Genomic DNA, 13,719 nt, shown 5'->3' on the forward strand with positions numbered 1-13,719 from the left:
ATGGTACCTTGTTTAGTGCAACGCACCACATCTCAAACAGCACTATTTTCCCTATTGCGTAAGGGTGTAATTGCCCTAGTCCTACGTCGAAATGATCTAGAACGCCTAAAAAGAAGTCAGAAGGTGGCACCCTAAAATTGCCATGCTTAAACGCATGCTCATATATAGCTACCTTGTTCTCCGGTGGTTTGTGGGCACGTTGATTAGACTGGGGAGGCAGCGGGTTATACTGTGCTAACGGTGGGTACTGTTTAACTAATGAATCTATATGCTGTTGCTCTATTACCGACACTACGCTATCTACGTAAGTCTCGTTAGCCTTAGTCATTTTCTATAAGTAATCGGAGAACAACTAACCTTTAGAAGTTGGCCGGAATGTTTGGATTTTGATCGGAATTTAAATAAGCAGCGTATTGGAGAAGCTTGATGCAGAAAAATGGAAATGTGGGTGAAACAGACCTATTTATAGTGCAAATTGGGGGTCATGGGGTGCAACGGGTTTCATCGTGGCTGTACACGTGTAACGGAATCAACGATTGATATTTTTTGCACGCGCGTGGGTGTCAATTAGCTGTGCCCTGTGTTGAGCGCGTGGCTCACACGTGCCTGCCAACTGCCACTTTACGTCTTGTCAGCCGAATGGGCTTCTGCGACAGTGATAGGCATTTAATGCCCTCGAAACGCACGTAGAAAATTAAATGCTAGCCGTTTTCTTGTTTTTTCCTTTTCGCTTAATAGTTTGATATCATATGTCTTGCGTCATATAACATCAAACTGGGGGGACATAATGATACCACAACCCGCATGCGCAATACATACGTATGCGGGCACTCGCGCGCATGCGTATGCGTATACTTTGTATGCGGTATGCGTCATACGGATTCGTATCGAATGCCTTTGTTCCCAGTACGGCGGTTACTTGGTCCTCAAGTAAGTATCTTTTCCATAATTATATCCGTGATTCGGGGAGTTGGTTATGGAAGGGATTACCATCATCTCGGATGGTTCTAGAATTAGGGTTTGCCTATATATACAAACCCTAATTATCATTCTAAGGGACAACCACATTACGTAACAATCATTAATCACACATCTTACGTAACCAGCATCATCTCTCATCTTCTCAAGGTTAACAGGTTAGTTCTTTGTCGACTAGCACCTACAGCCTTATATGGGGACTTCCAATCAACGACTATTATCGAAGGTGGACTTAATCACTTGACCACCCCGCCGACATCATCATGTCAGTCAGGGTTATTCACGGTAGCCGGACCGGAGAGCCTTGTTCTAAGATCCTTAAACCCCCCCCCCCCCCCAATTGCGTATTGAACATGCATATTAACCCTATGGTAAAAATATGTATGATCAAAATATTTCCTATATGATTAATTAAGTAATCTAATCTAATATAGTTTATTGTATTTAATAGACAGTTTACCAAGTTAATCAAATCAAATTTAATAAAATTACAAAGGCATTTCAAAACTATTATTCCAAATAAGAAAGTTATATATCAATAAGATTATATCCCATGCTCGTACCCTATCTACCGCTCATAACGGTTATGGTCATATTGTTCACGGAAACATCTTTCTTTTCTACCGAAGTTGACTTTGACTCCACTTTGCCAATGACGAATGCTGGTCTATTTGGCGTGGGTAGCGAGATAGTGTCATTGAGAAGCATGGAGGTCATATCTAATGTCGTTGGTCTATCCGTTGGACTTTCTTGGACACACAAAAGAGCGACATGAACAATCCGCAAGAACTGTTGTTGTACAACAAATGTATCTTCGATTTTTGGATCCTTCAACTCCGATATATTTTCTTGTTGCCATAGCTCCCATGCCTAAATCATTAATAATAATAAACATTCTCTTAAATAATAATAATAATAATATTTCCATAGCATAAGCCAATTGGACTCGCTGAAAGTAAGGTACTTTCGGTCTTCTACAAAACATTATATGCATATTAGTATATGTTAAAGATGCTTTTATAAGAATTGTTAGTACACTTACATAACTAATCAGATTGAATGTACGATCAAGATGAACGAAACTACTATTTTTTCTTCCACTGACAATTTCTAGGATCAATACACCAAAGCTGAAGATATCGGACTTAATGGAGAAAGTCCCTTCCATTGCATATTCAGGAGACATATAACCACTGAACACAACAAATTTTACATAAGTCAAGAAATATATAGGATTAAATATTATTGATAACGAATTAATATATATGTATCTGCGATTTGAATGGTGCTTCTTGTAATTTCACACTTAAGATTCTGAAGATGAAATGACTATGAAGATATAACTGTGTATGGTCTTGAATAAAAAATAACTTACTATGTTCCAACCACCCTGTTAGTCATTACTTCGGTTTCGTTCTCTTTGAAAATTCTTGCCAAACCAAAATCAGAAATTTTTGGGTTCAAATTCTCATCTAAAAGAATATTACTGGCTTTTAAATCTCTATGAATAACTCGCATTCTTGAATATTTATGAAGATATAACAATGCTTGAGCAACTCCTTCAATGATGTTGAATCTTTTGGGCCAATCTAGCTCTGCCTTCCTATTTTCATCTGCAAGAAAATTTAATGAATGTATCATGAATAAATATCAACATATATAATGTGTACTTATGTTACAAGGATTCCTACCAAAGAGAAAAAAATCCAAGCTTTTGTTAGGCATATATTCGTAAATTAACATTTTTTCATCCCTGTGAATATAACAACCAATAACTCGAACAAGATTTGTGTGTTGAAGTTTGTCTATAAGAATAAGTTCATTCTTGAATTCCACAAGTCCTTGACCTGAGGTTCTTGAGAGCCTTTTTATTGCAATTTCTCGCCCATCACTTAGTTTTCCATGTTTTAATAACATCATACGATGTTAGGGTGCAAACCAAAGTCCCACATCGGTCATGGGACAAAAACAAATGTATGTATATAAGTCTAAGGGAAAGTCATTCTATCACCAATTGGTTTTAGAATAAGGATGGACTCTTGAGCTTATATTGCAGGACATTGTGTTTGGGCTATACGATCCTTTCAAATGGTATCAGAGCCAGAGAATCTCCTGCTTTCGAATTCGCTGCATCGAATAACCTGTTTGACTCTTTGATATCCCGCAATGGATTGTTCATGGAACTACTATCAAGATTCTTTGGACCATATTTTCGCGAAATGGTGACCCGTTTTTCCAGAGTATTCCGCTGTGGCAAGCATTGTTAGGAATGCTTCTGACCATCTTAGGCCATTCTTGAGGATGGACCTTTTTAAAAAAAATACTAAAAGAATATCCCGCCTTGGGAGAAAGAGCTCCCTCTAATCCGGAAGAATGCCTCCTCGACTATAAAGTAAGACAAAATACACTAGCTTTTGAGTTCAGATTATCATATGAGATCAGTGAACCCTTCTACTAGGTTGCTCTAAACAGAATCCATTTGCGAATCTACTGAGCAGCAAGTCAAGAGGACCGAATCCCCTCCTATCACTTCGTCTGGACGATACGGGTAGGAAACCTCTTGTGGGCTACCTTGGATCAAGGGTAGAGATAGGAAGTATGTCAAAGGTAGATCAACAAAAGTCAGATGACGATAATAAGGTCCGACGTAGAGAAATTTAATGGCTAGAACGATTTTGGTCTTTGGCGAATGAAGATGCGGGCTCTACTGAGCCAACAAGGTTATTTGTTAGCTTTTAAAGGGAGACAACATCTACCCGAAAAGTTGACAGATGAAGAGAAGGATGAACTTCTGGAAAAGGCACACGGCATGATTATTCTAAATCTTGCCGATTGTGTGCTTGGAGAAGTTGCGGCAGAAACCACACCGGATGGACTTTGGAAACAGCTAGAATCTCTATATATGACTAAGAGTGACACGAACCGGTTGTATATGAAACAACGGTTGTATACTCTTCGGGTGAAAGAAGGTTTATTAAATGATCACATCGATGAGTTCAATAAAATAATTTTGGACTTGAATAATATTGGTGTGAAAATTGACGATGAAGATCAATCATTAATTTTCTTATGTTCCTTGCCAAAATCATAGGAGTATTTGGTTACAACTCTACTATATAGTAAAGATACTATTTCCATGGAGGATGCCAAATCTACCTTGAACTCTGTTGAGTTAAGGAAGAAATCTTCGACGGATTATGTGGAAGAAAGTGTAAATGGTTTGGTGGTGAGAGGAAGAAGTAATGATAGAGCATCAAGTAGTAACAACAAAGGTCGTTCTAGATCGAAACCAAGATCTAGAAAGATCAAGTGTTATAATTGTCACAAGGAAGGGCACATGCGTAGAGACTGTCCAGACTTAAAAGGAAAAAGAGAGAATTGGAATGCAGCGGGAGCCAATAAAGTTGCCGCGGTTGCAGAAAACGATTCTGATGGTGCAAATGTTCTTAGTGTTACCGATGGCTGCTTGAGTGACGAGTGGATTCTTGACTCAGGTTGTTCTTATCACATGTGTCCTATTAGGGATTGGTTTACCACCTATCAAGAAATAAATGGTGGTAAAGTCCTTATGGGAAACAATGTGGCTTGTAAGGTTGTTGGAATAGGAGCGGTCCAAATCAAGATGTATGATGGCACGGTAAGGACTTTGACAGATGTCAGGCATGTTCCAGAATTGAGAAAGAATCTTATTTCCTTAGGTACGTTGGACTCCATCGGCTGCGATTATCGAGCTCGAGGTGGAGTATTAAAAGTCTCAAAAGGTGCACTTGTCGTAATGAAAGGTGAAATGTGTAATGGCCTTTACCTGTTAAAGGGTAGCACGGTTACTGGTGCAGCTGGAGTTTCTTCATCGGCTAAAGATGTAGATACCACGAAGTTATGGCACATGCGCCTTGGGTACATGAGCGAGAGAGGAATGATGGAGCTTAGTAAACGAGGTTTGCTGTGTGTTCAGAATATCGGAAGATTGGAATTCTGCGAGCACTGTGTATCCGTTCACAGGATGAAAGGTACTTTGGATTATATCCATTCAGATCTTTGGGGTCCGTCTCCTGTTCCTTCAAAAGGTGGTGCGAGATACATGTTAACCTTTATTGATGACTATTCGAGAAGAGTGTGGGTTTATATCCTTAAACGTAAGGATGAAGTCTTTGTCAATTTCAAGCAATGGAAGATGATGATAGAGAAGCGGACTGGAAAGTTCATCAAGCGCTTAAGAACTGACAATGGACTGGAATTCTGCAAAGGCGAATTCAATGAGTTCTGCAAGAACGAAGGAATTGTGAGACACCACACAGTGCGGTTTACACCAAAACAGAATGGTGTTGCAGAACGGATGAATAGAACGCTCCTTGAGCGAGCGAGGTGTATGCTCTCAAATGCAAAATTACCAAATATATTTTGGGCTGAAGCTATCAACACAGCTTGTTATTTGGTAAATCGGTCTCCATTAACGGCAATTGATTGTCAAACTCCTTTGGAGAAATGGTCAGGTTCCCCTGCAAGTTATAGTGATTTGAAGATTTTTGGTTGTCCCGCTTATGCTCATGTGAAAGATGGTAAACTTGAGCCGAGGGCTAAGAGATGCATATTTCTAGGGTATGCAGATGGGGTGAAGGGTTATAGATTGTGGTGCCCTGATGGTAAATCATCCCGATTTCTCATCAGCAGGGATGTGACATTTGATGAGTCTGCTATGTTGAAAAAGACAGAGGAGGAACAAGTAGTTGCTAGAAAAGATCGTGAAGTTGAAGAGCAGGTGGAGCAAGAAATAGAAGTTCCACAAGGAGTAGTACAAAATACTCTTGTCGAGCCCATTGTAGAAGACGTACATGACTCTGGTGTTGATCAAATGACACCAGAAGATCAGTCAGATGAGCAACATGATCTACAGAATTATAATCTAGCAAGAGATAGAGAACGACGAGCAATAAAACCACCATAACGGTTCAGGCATGCAGATTTGGTAGCTTATGCCCTGAGTATGGCAGAAGATATAGAGGTCCAAGAACCTGCTACATATCGTGAAGCTATTAGTGGCCCAGAATCTGCAAAGTGGTCTATAGCTATGAATGAAGAGATGGAGTCTCTTTATAAGAATCATACGTGGGAGCTAATGAAACCGCCTAAAGGTCAGAAGATTGTTGGATACAAATGGATCTTCAAAAAGAAGGACGGAATTCCGGGTGTAGAAGATGAAAGGTTCAAAGCACGTCTTGTAGCAAAAGGCTTTACACAGAGAGAGGGAGTTGACTTTAATGAAGTTTTCTCACCGGTTGTAATGCATACCTCTATCTGCGTATTACTTGCCATGATTGCTTTACTTGATATGGAGCTGCAGCAACTAGATGTCAAGACGTCATTCTTACATGGTGAGTCGGAGGAACGGATCTTTATGCGCCAGCCAGAGGGATTTGTAGTCAAAGGAAAGGAAGATTATGCTTGTTTGCTGAAAAAGTCATTATATGGCTTGAAGCAATCACCTCGACAATGGTATAAGAGGTTTGACGTATTCATGACTAGTAAATCTTACTCACGGAGTGATTATGATAGTTGTGTATATCACAAGAAGCTTCCTGATGGCTCGTACGTTTATTTACTATTATATGTGGATGATATGTTGATTGCTTCGAAAAACATGTCTGAGATCGATCAGTTAAAATCTCAACTCAAAAGTGAGTTTGAGATGAAAGATTTGGGTGCAGCTAAGAAGATATTGGGAATGGAGATTATCAGAGATAGACGTGAAGGAAAATTGTATTTGTCACAAAAGAAATATATTGAGAAGGTTCTTCAGCGTTTTGGGATGGATAACTCCAAACCGGTTAGTACTCAACTTGCTGCACATTTCAAACTTTCATCGGCGTTGTCACCGGAAACTGAGAAAGAGGTGGAGCATATGTCACATGTTCCATATGCTAGTGCTGTGGGTAGCATCATGTATGCCCTGGTATGTACTAGACCGGATATTGCACAGGCGGTAAACGTGGTGAGTAGATATATGGATTATCCAGGGAAAGCTCATTGGAAAGCGGTGCAATGGATTCTTCGGTACCTTAGAGGGAAAACTGATATTGGCTTAGTATTTGGTAGCGGTGGTAATACTAATATTACCGGATACGTTGATTCAGACTATGCTGGTGATTTAGATCGGAGTAGGTCTCAGACTGGTTATGTTTTTACTCTCGGAAGATGTGCTATTAAATGAAAAGCAACATTACAATCGACGGTTGCTTTGTCGACAACTGAAGCGGAATACATGGCTATGACCGAGTGTGTGAAAGAAGCAAAGTGGCTGAGGGGTTTGGTTGGTGATCTGGGTTTGCAACAGGATGAAACTGTGGTGCATTGTGATAACCAGGGCACCATACATTTGACTAAAAATCAAGTGTATCATGAGAGAACCAAACACATTGATGTACGGTATCACTTTATTCGTGAAGTCATATCTAAAGGAGTTGTAATTGTCAAGAAGATTGGTACGGCTGATAATCCGGCAGATATGTTGACTAAACCAGTTACTACAAACAAGTTCGAACATTGTTTGAACTTGGTTGGCGTTCGAAGAAAGTGATGAGCCCGAAAGGGCTGTGGCAGATAGCGGAGGTTGAGAACGGATAGCAAAGAATGGAATGTTCGTTAAGGTGGAGATTTGTTGGACGTTGAAATAACTCAATTCCAATTTGTATTTGCAAGTTGTCATCTACCAACCAAATGGCCAAATTGCCTTGCAATGAGTCAAAGATTGTAGGAAGTAAAAAGCATTTTGTGGACTACTTGTTTTACAACATGCAAGAATAATCAAGAAGCCTACAATCCTACAATGACATATCAATTCAAGTTAAAATTGAATTGTTTGGCACCTCCTCTTATTGTCTATAAATAGAAATGATGATTTGTTCATTTAGACATCATCCATCTAAAAAAGTGAAAGAGTTAAAATTAGTCTTGTACTTGTAAGAAGTCTTAGAGAATAGAGAGAGTATATAATTGTTAATCAAAATTCTATACGAGTGAGTTACGAGGGGAGTGTTATAATCTAGTGAGTGGTCCAAATACGTTGTTAGTATTTTCGGAGCCTAGATTAGAGTGATACATTGTAACCTCGGGTTTTCCATATTTGTTAGTAAAATCCATCTCTGCTTCCGCCCGTGGACTAGGCCTCACACCGAACCACGTAAAATTCTTGTGTCTTAATTTATTGCTTAAATTGTTCTATTAATTTCTCGGGTCTTGAAAGTGCGCTAATCACAACAAACTGGTATCAGAGCTGGGCCATAGCCCCGATGTGGTGGACGGCGCAGTAGGACGCACCCCTGAGCGCACGGTGTGACGTGGCTCATCCCTCGGTGTTGCCAGCGATGAGTGGACCCAGCTCTCGTTCGAGGGGACCCTAGCACGATGAGTTGATCCTGGAAGCCTTGTATCGAAATCTCCCTGCCCTCCCACCAGGTTGAGAGTTCCGAGTTGGCGACGGTAAAGGTTGGATCCGAACTATCGTTGGAGGGGAGGCCTAGATGGACTTGGGTTTGAGGGGAGGTTTGTTAGGGTGCAAACCAAAGTCCCACATCGGTCATGGAACAAAAACAAATGTATGTATATAAGTCTAAGGGAAAGTCATTCTATTACCAATTGGTTTTAGAATAAGGATGGACTCTTGGGCTTATATTGCAGGACATTGTGTTTGGGCTATACGATCCTTACATACGAGTATTTTATTTAGTCAGATTACTGTACAATTGCAAGAACCAAACAAGTCTATATGAAGGCTAGCTACCTTGTAAACCGGTCCAAAACCACCTTGACCTAACTTATTTTCATCGGCGAAATCATCATAATAGACGCAAAACGAAATAATAATACATTATTTCCTTTCCCATCAATGTTTTCGAGCTCGTGTATATTCTTGAAACTTTCAGAAGCCGTCAACTCAAGAAAATATTCATCTCTCTTTCGCCTCGCGTGCTCTATAATAAGTATCATCAATATAAGTACTTTAAAAAGATTAGCAACTAATACAACTATAACATAAGCTCACTTACACTTTCTCTTCTTTATAAACCATAAAAGCCCCAAACAGATTATAATCAAAGGAATGGCAACACCAATAACTATCCATGCCCATTTCATGCTTTTTCCCTTCTCGTTTCCTGCATATCGAATTGTTTAGATTCAAAGCTATAGCAAAACTAAGTGGAAGTAAACATTAATACCTGTACTTGGATTGATTGCCATTTGGTTAATCACATACTTTAACGTAGAGTCGTCACGTGGATTAATCACAAAGATATTACTTCCAGTCCAAATAACACAGCCAGTTCCAATGGTAGTACTGCTATTATACTCCACACAGCACTTATTAATCACAAAGATAACTACTCCAGCACTTATTGAAGCAGTCGCTAATGCTTAAAAACGAGTTATTATCAATAACACTCGTTGTCAAATCCGGAACAAAATCTCCATTCTTTTCACTAAAACCGTCACCCTCTCTCCTACATTGAGGCAAAGTAGACTGTTGTACACATCCATTACTTGAATTGAACCCATAACAAAACTCAGGGGTCCATACAACAGAATTATCACCATCTCTAATTTGTCCATTTGGTGTCAAAATCCACATAGGTGAATCAGAATTAGTACCTTCGTAGCTAAAATAACGCTCTTCATTTCTGTAAACGGAACTGAGATTATAACGTGTTTGGCTACCTGGCCCGTTTAATGCAAACATATATTGGAATGTTTGATCATTCAAATAATTTCCACTAGTCCAGTATGGTTCACCTCTTCTTCGAATCAATAATCTCTGAGACTCCCAGCTTAACGTAAAAGCACCTGAATTTGGGATTTTATCACTCAACCAAGAAGTTAATGTCCAATTCTGCCCTGATTTTAAGTTATACCCAAGCTTCATACCCGGTAAAAGCACATTCGTCGGATGATCAAAACTCTGCCACAAAACCTTTTTGTTCATTGCGTTAATCAACCGAAAATTACCATTGTCTTAAAGAGTTGCAGTCACGTTGGGGTTCAAACCAGCTCGAATATCAGTAATATTCATCAGGGTACTCTGTCCTGCAGTAATGATCAAGTTTCCAGTCTTCGGGTCAACAGACAACGCATGGTTGACAAACTTTATCGCCGCATTAGGGTTAGCTGTCCATACTTTCCTCGATTCTGTATCTCTCGTGTACCCAATTCCCAAATAGCCGTAATCTTGATCAAAGAACCCCAATGTGAAATTTCCACCACTGGAAACTAGCTGGTCGGAGGAGTCGAGTAGAACTCCAGGTTTAATCGTTGAAAATGAATCTGGAGCCGGACAAAACCTTATAATGTAATCAGAATTACTGCACACAAATGTACTGCTTGTAGAATCATATACAAAGCTATAGGATCTCGGGCAAGCCGATTTAAAAAACTGAGCATATGCAGTTTCTTTGCACGTAAACGGTGCTCCAAAAGAGTCAGTACAACAATACTCATGTGTTTGGAACACCTGACAAGCAGAACTACATCCACCTTCAACTCTCAGTTCGAGAGGGCACTGTGTATTTAAGTCATCGATGCAGCCCGTTTTGGCACAACTACGTAACCCTGAACCGGACGCACCACTTGCCTCAATTAGCATAGGCAAGTTGAAACCATCAACTAGACTGACATCATAATAGTCCTGTTCCCCATTAACATTGAAAATGAACTCGGCGAGAGTAACGGGTGGTTTGTATAATCTTCCTTTGCATTCTATTTGGCCCGTGCAGTCACCTGTCGTGCACAACAATGACCCGTTATTGGACATGTTGCAACCTGTTCGGCCTCAGAAACGGCCAGTCCATACATCTGGCACTTCAAGTGAGAGTGAATCACCCTCGGTGAGCTCGAATCCAGTTTTGTTGAAATCTGCACTGCCGGAGTCTCTGGTGCTGAAGATTCCTGGCCAAACAGTGAAGCCACAGTTGTTGACAAATGTAATAACGCTCCCTACCGTTCCTGCAAATTTTAACAAAATTGTATTCAGAATACACTGTAAAATATGTATAAGTTTTTGTGTGTGTGTGTGTGTAGTACAAAGTACAGAGAGTATGATATACCAGTAGATAAGTACAAGTAAAAGAAGAAGAATAAGGTCAGAGATGATGATGATGATGATGGTGGTGATAAAGAATACATGTTTGAATAATTAAATAAAAGAAACTTTTTGTTTGAACTGATTAATTAATCCAGAGTTGCAGAAGAGGTGAAGTAAGTTTGTTTTTTTTCATTTGAGATGTTGCTTGACTATTAAGTCCACCATATTGACCTGGTCAAGTTATACACAAGTGTGTTTGGGTTGGATGTTGATGACTAAAGTCATACAGAACCACATAATCTAATCTTCTACTGTAATATCCACATGGAAGTTAGGAGGAAACTACAAATTTATCCTTTGGTCTATTGACTATACCTACATGTATAATTAGTCCCTTGAGAAAATTTAAGCTAAACAACAAGCAAAAAAAACTTTCAAATCAAAATGATACAGAGTATCATAAACAATTTAAATGTAACCCACAATATGTTTCTAATTCATACAACCTTCAAACTCTACATAACAAAAAAGTACTGTAGCCGTAACATAGTTTTTTGGGCTGTAATGGGTTGCGTTTGGGTCAAAACAGTTCATATCCAAACGGGTCCGGAATTATAAACAGGCCGAACGTGTCAGTCCAACAACTCATCGTCCGTATGATTCTCAACACTCGGATATCGATAAGGCACTTGAAGGACAAGGTTTCGTCAACAAAAAAAGAAAATTGAACGAGTTCGTGGTGTGAGTTGTTCTTCTTTTTTTCGCACTTTTAGATGACTAGGCAGTGTGGGATTTTGATATAGAGTAATAGTGATTTGGGTTTTTGGTGTGGGTAAAGAGTGTTGTGATGATGTGTTAAAATATAATTCATAAAATAAAAAAGTTATAAAATAATATTTTAAGAATAATATAAAATTAATAAATATAAACTCACAGACGTGAGTTTTTCCGTGAGAAATCAATCCATGCTCGACTTACAGATAAAAGCAACGACCCACTACTTAAAAAACTGGTATTGGATTCTTGTCATGTCATCAACCCACTACGTGGGTGATGACCCGTTACAACTGGTCTGATACATTAGATTTTATACTCAGAGTAAATGTTCGCTGAAACCCTCACGTGGGATCAAAACACACTTCATCACATAAAAAGAGAGGTAATTCTCACACACCAATTTTTAATCCATACACACCTTTATATCATAAATTTACATTTACACCCCTAGATTAATCTAGAGAGTTAAACTTATATTATTATCCTAAGTATAAGTAAGGTATAATTGTCAGTTATGTATTTATGGATAAAAAAATGATGTGTGAGGATCACCTTTCTATCTAAAAAAAGCTTGGTGGCTATACTTAGTGATATCTCTCTGTTCTCAACCTCAATATACTAGAATGGATCTGCTGAATTTGTATGTGTGATTTGTTTCTTTCGTTGATGTTCTTTACCGAATGCTTCATCTCCTTGACCGCTCGCCTCCACTTTTGATGAAAAATTAGTAATCGATACCCGAAGCTGAAAGTTGGAATTGGGCACCAATTGTTGCTGGCATTCTGTTATTACTCTTTTGTGTCGGTCTATTGTGGTATCATAAGAAAATAAAGCTTAGGCAAGAAGGTAATTGACTCGATACTAATGTTAACTTATTATCTTAAGTTTTTTACGCGATCAAAAACGGCCAGCATTCTTCTTTGGCCAAATTGAATCGAAGTCAACGTCAGTTGAAAAGAAGTCAGAAGACTACTCTTTAAACAATGTAACCATTACACAAATAACAGCTCGATAGGATAACATTGTATAATGTTAACACACTTGTATCTATAATCTTTTTGTGTAACTGTAGATATAAAAGCTTGAATTTTGCACAACTGCACCACACCACCAAAATGTACTAGTTCAAATAAGCATACTTAGCTATGGCTAAATTTGGTGGCCTATCAGTTAACCATAGGCTAGGCAAATCAAACCCAAATAGAGTACTTATTAGCAGAACCAATGAGTCATGCAACCTAACCTGATGGGTCTTTGATTGCTAAACAGGTCCAAATCAAAACACGTGGAATAACTTTATTTCTTTTTTTTTTTTGATAATTTGAGTATCCAACGTTTTTTTAACTGACTAATTCCATGACTAATTCCAGAGCTACTACCTGCTTTACGAGTCCGGAGTCATAGACGAACCTCCGTGACATGAGGAGGAACCATGCCACCTCCCATTGAAATAACTTGTAATCTATCTCTTCAGCTCATTGATTGCAAGGTACATTGGGTCTACAACTTGTACCTAAAGCAGCTATTCTCTTTCAATCGAGCATTCAAAACTGATCGATGAATTGACTAAATACACTGTAGATTGGAGCGTTGAACGAATGGATTTCATCAAAATCATCTCATCTCTTCCAATTTCTCATCAGGTGAAATTAGGGTTTATTATGATTTTTCATACATACAGTTCGTAAATTCAGTAAATATTTTGATTCTCAATTTGTTGTTTATCGATTTCAAAATACATAAATGTTTCATGTTATAATTGAAATGAAGCTAAAAACAAATAGTATTAGGAAGTTTATTCAAACGATAGTTGGAATTAACAAACAGCATTTTATTAATGATAAAAATAGAAATCATGCATTTCCAAACCCAACCCATTATGACCCGACCCAAAC

At 38.8% G+C, this 13,719-nt stretch overlaps 1 pseudogene; it reads right to left on the minus strand.

The window, feature by feature from the left end:
- Positions 1-1,478: 1,478 nt before the first annotated feature.
- On the minus strand, positions 1,479-11,251 carry LOC139894396 (G-type lectin S-receptor-like serine/threonine-protein kinase At1g67520; annotated as a pseudogene).
- Between the last annotated feature and the right edge of the window lie 2,468 nt (positions 11,252-13,719).

Source organism: Rutidosis leptorrhynchoides, chromosome 2 (assembly GCF_046630445.1).
Source record: "Rutidosis leptorrhynchoides isolate AG116_Rl617_1_P2 chromosome 2, CSIRO_AGI_Rlap_v1, whole genome shotgun sequence".
Classification (NCBI taxonomy): Eukaryota; Viridiplantae; Streptophyta; class Magnoliopsida; order Asterales; family Asteraceae; genus Rutidosis; species Rutidosis leptorrhynchoides.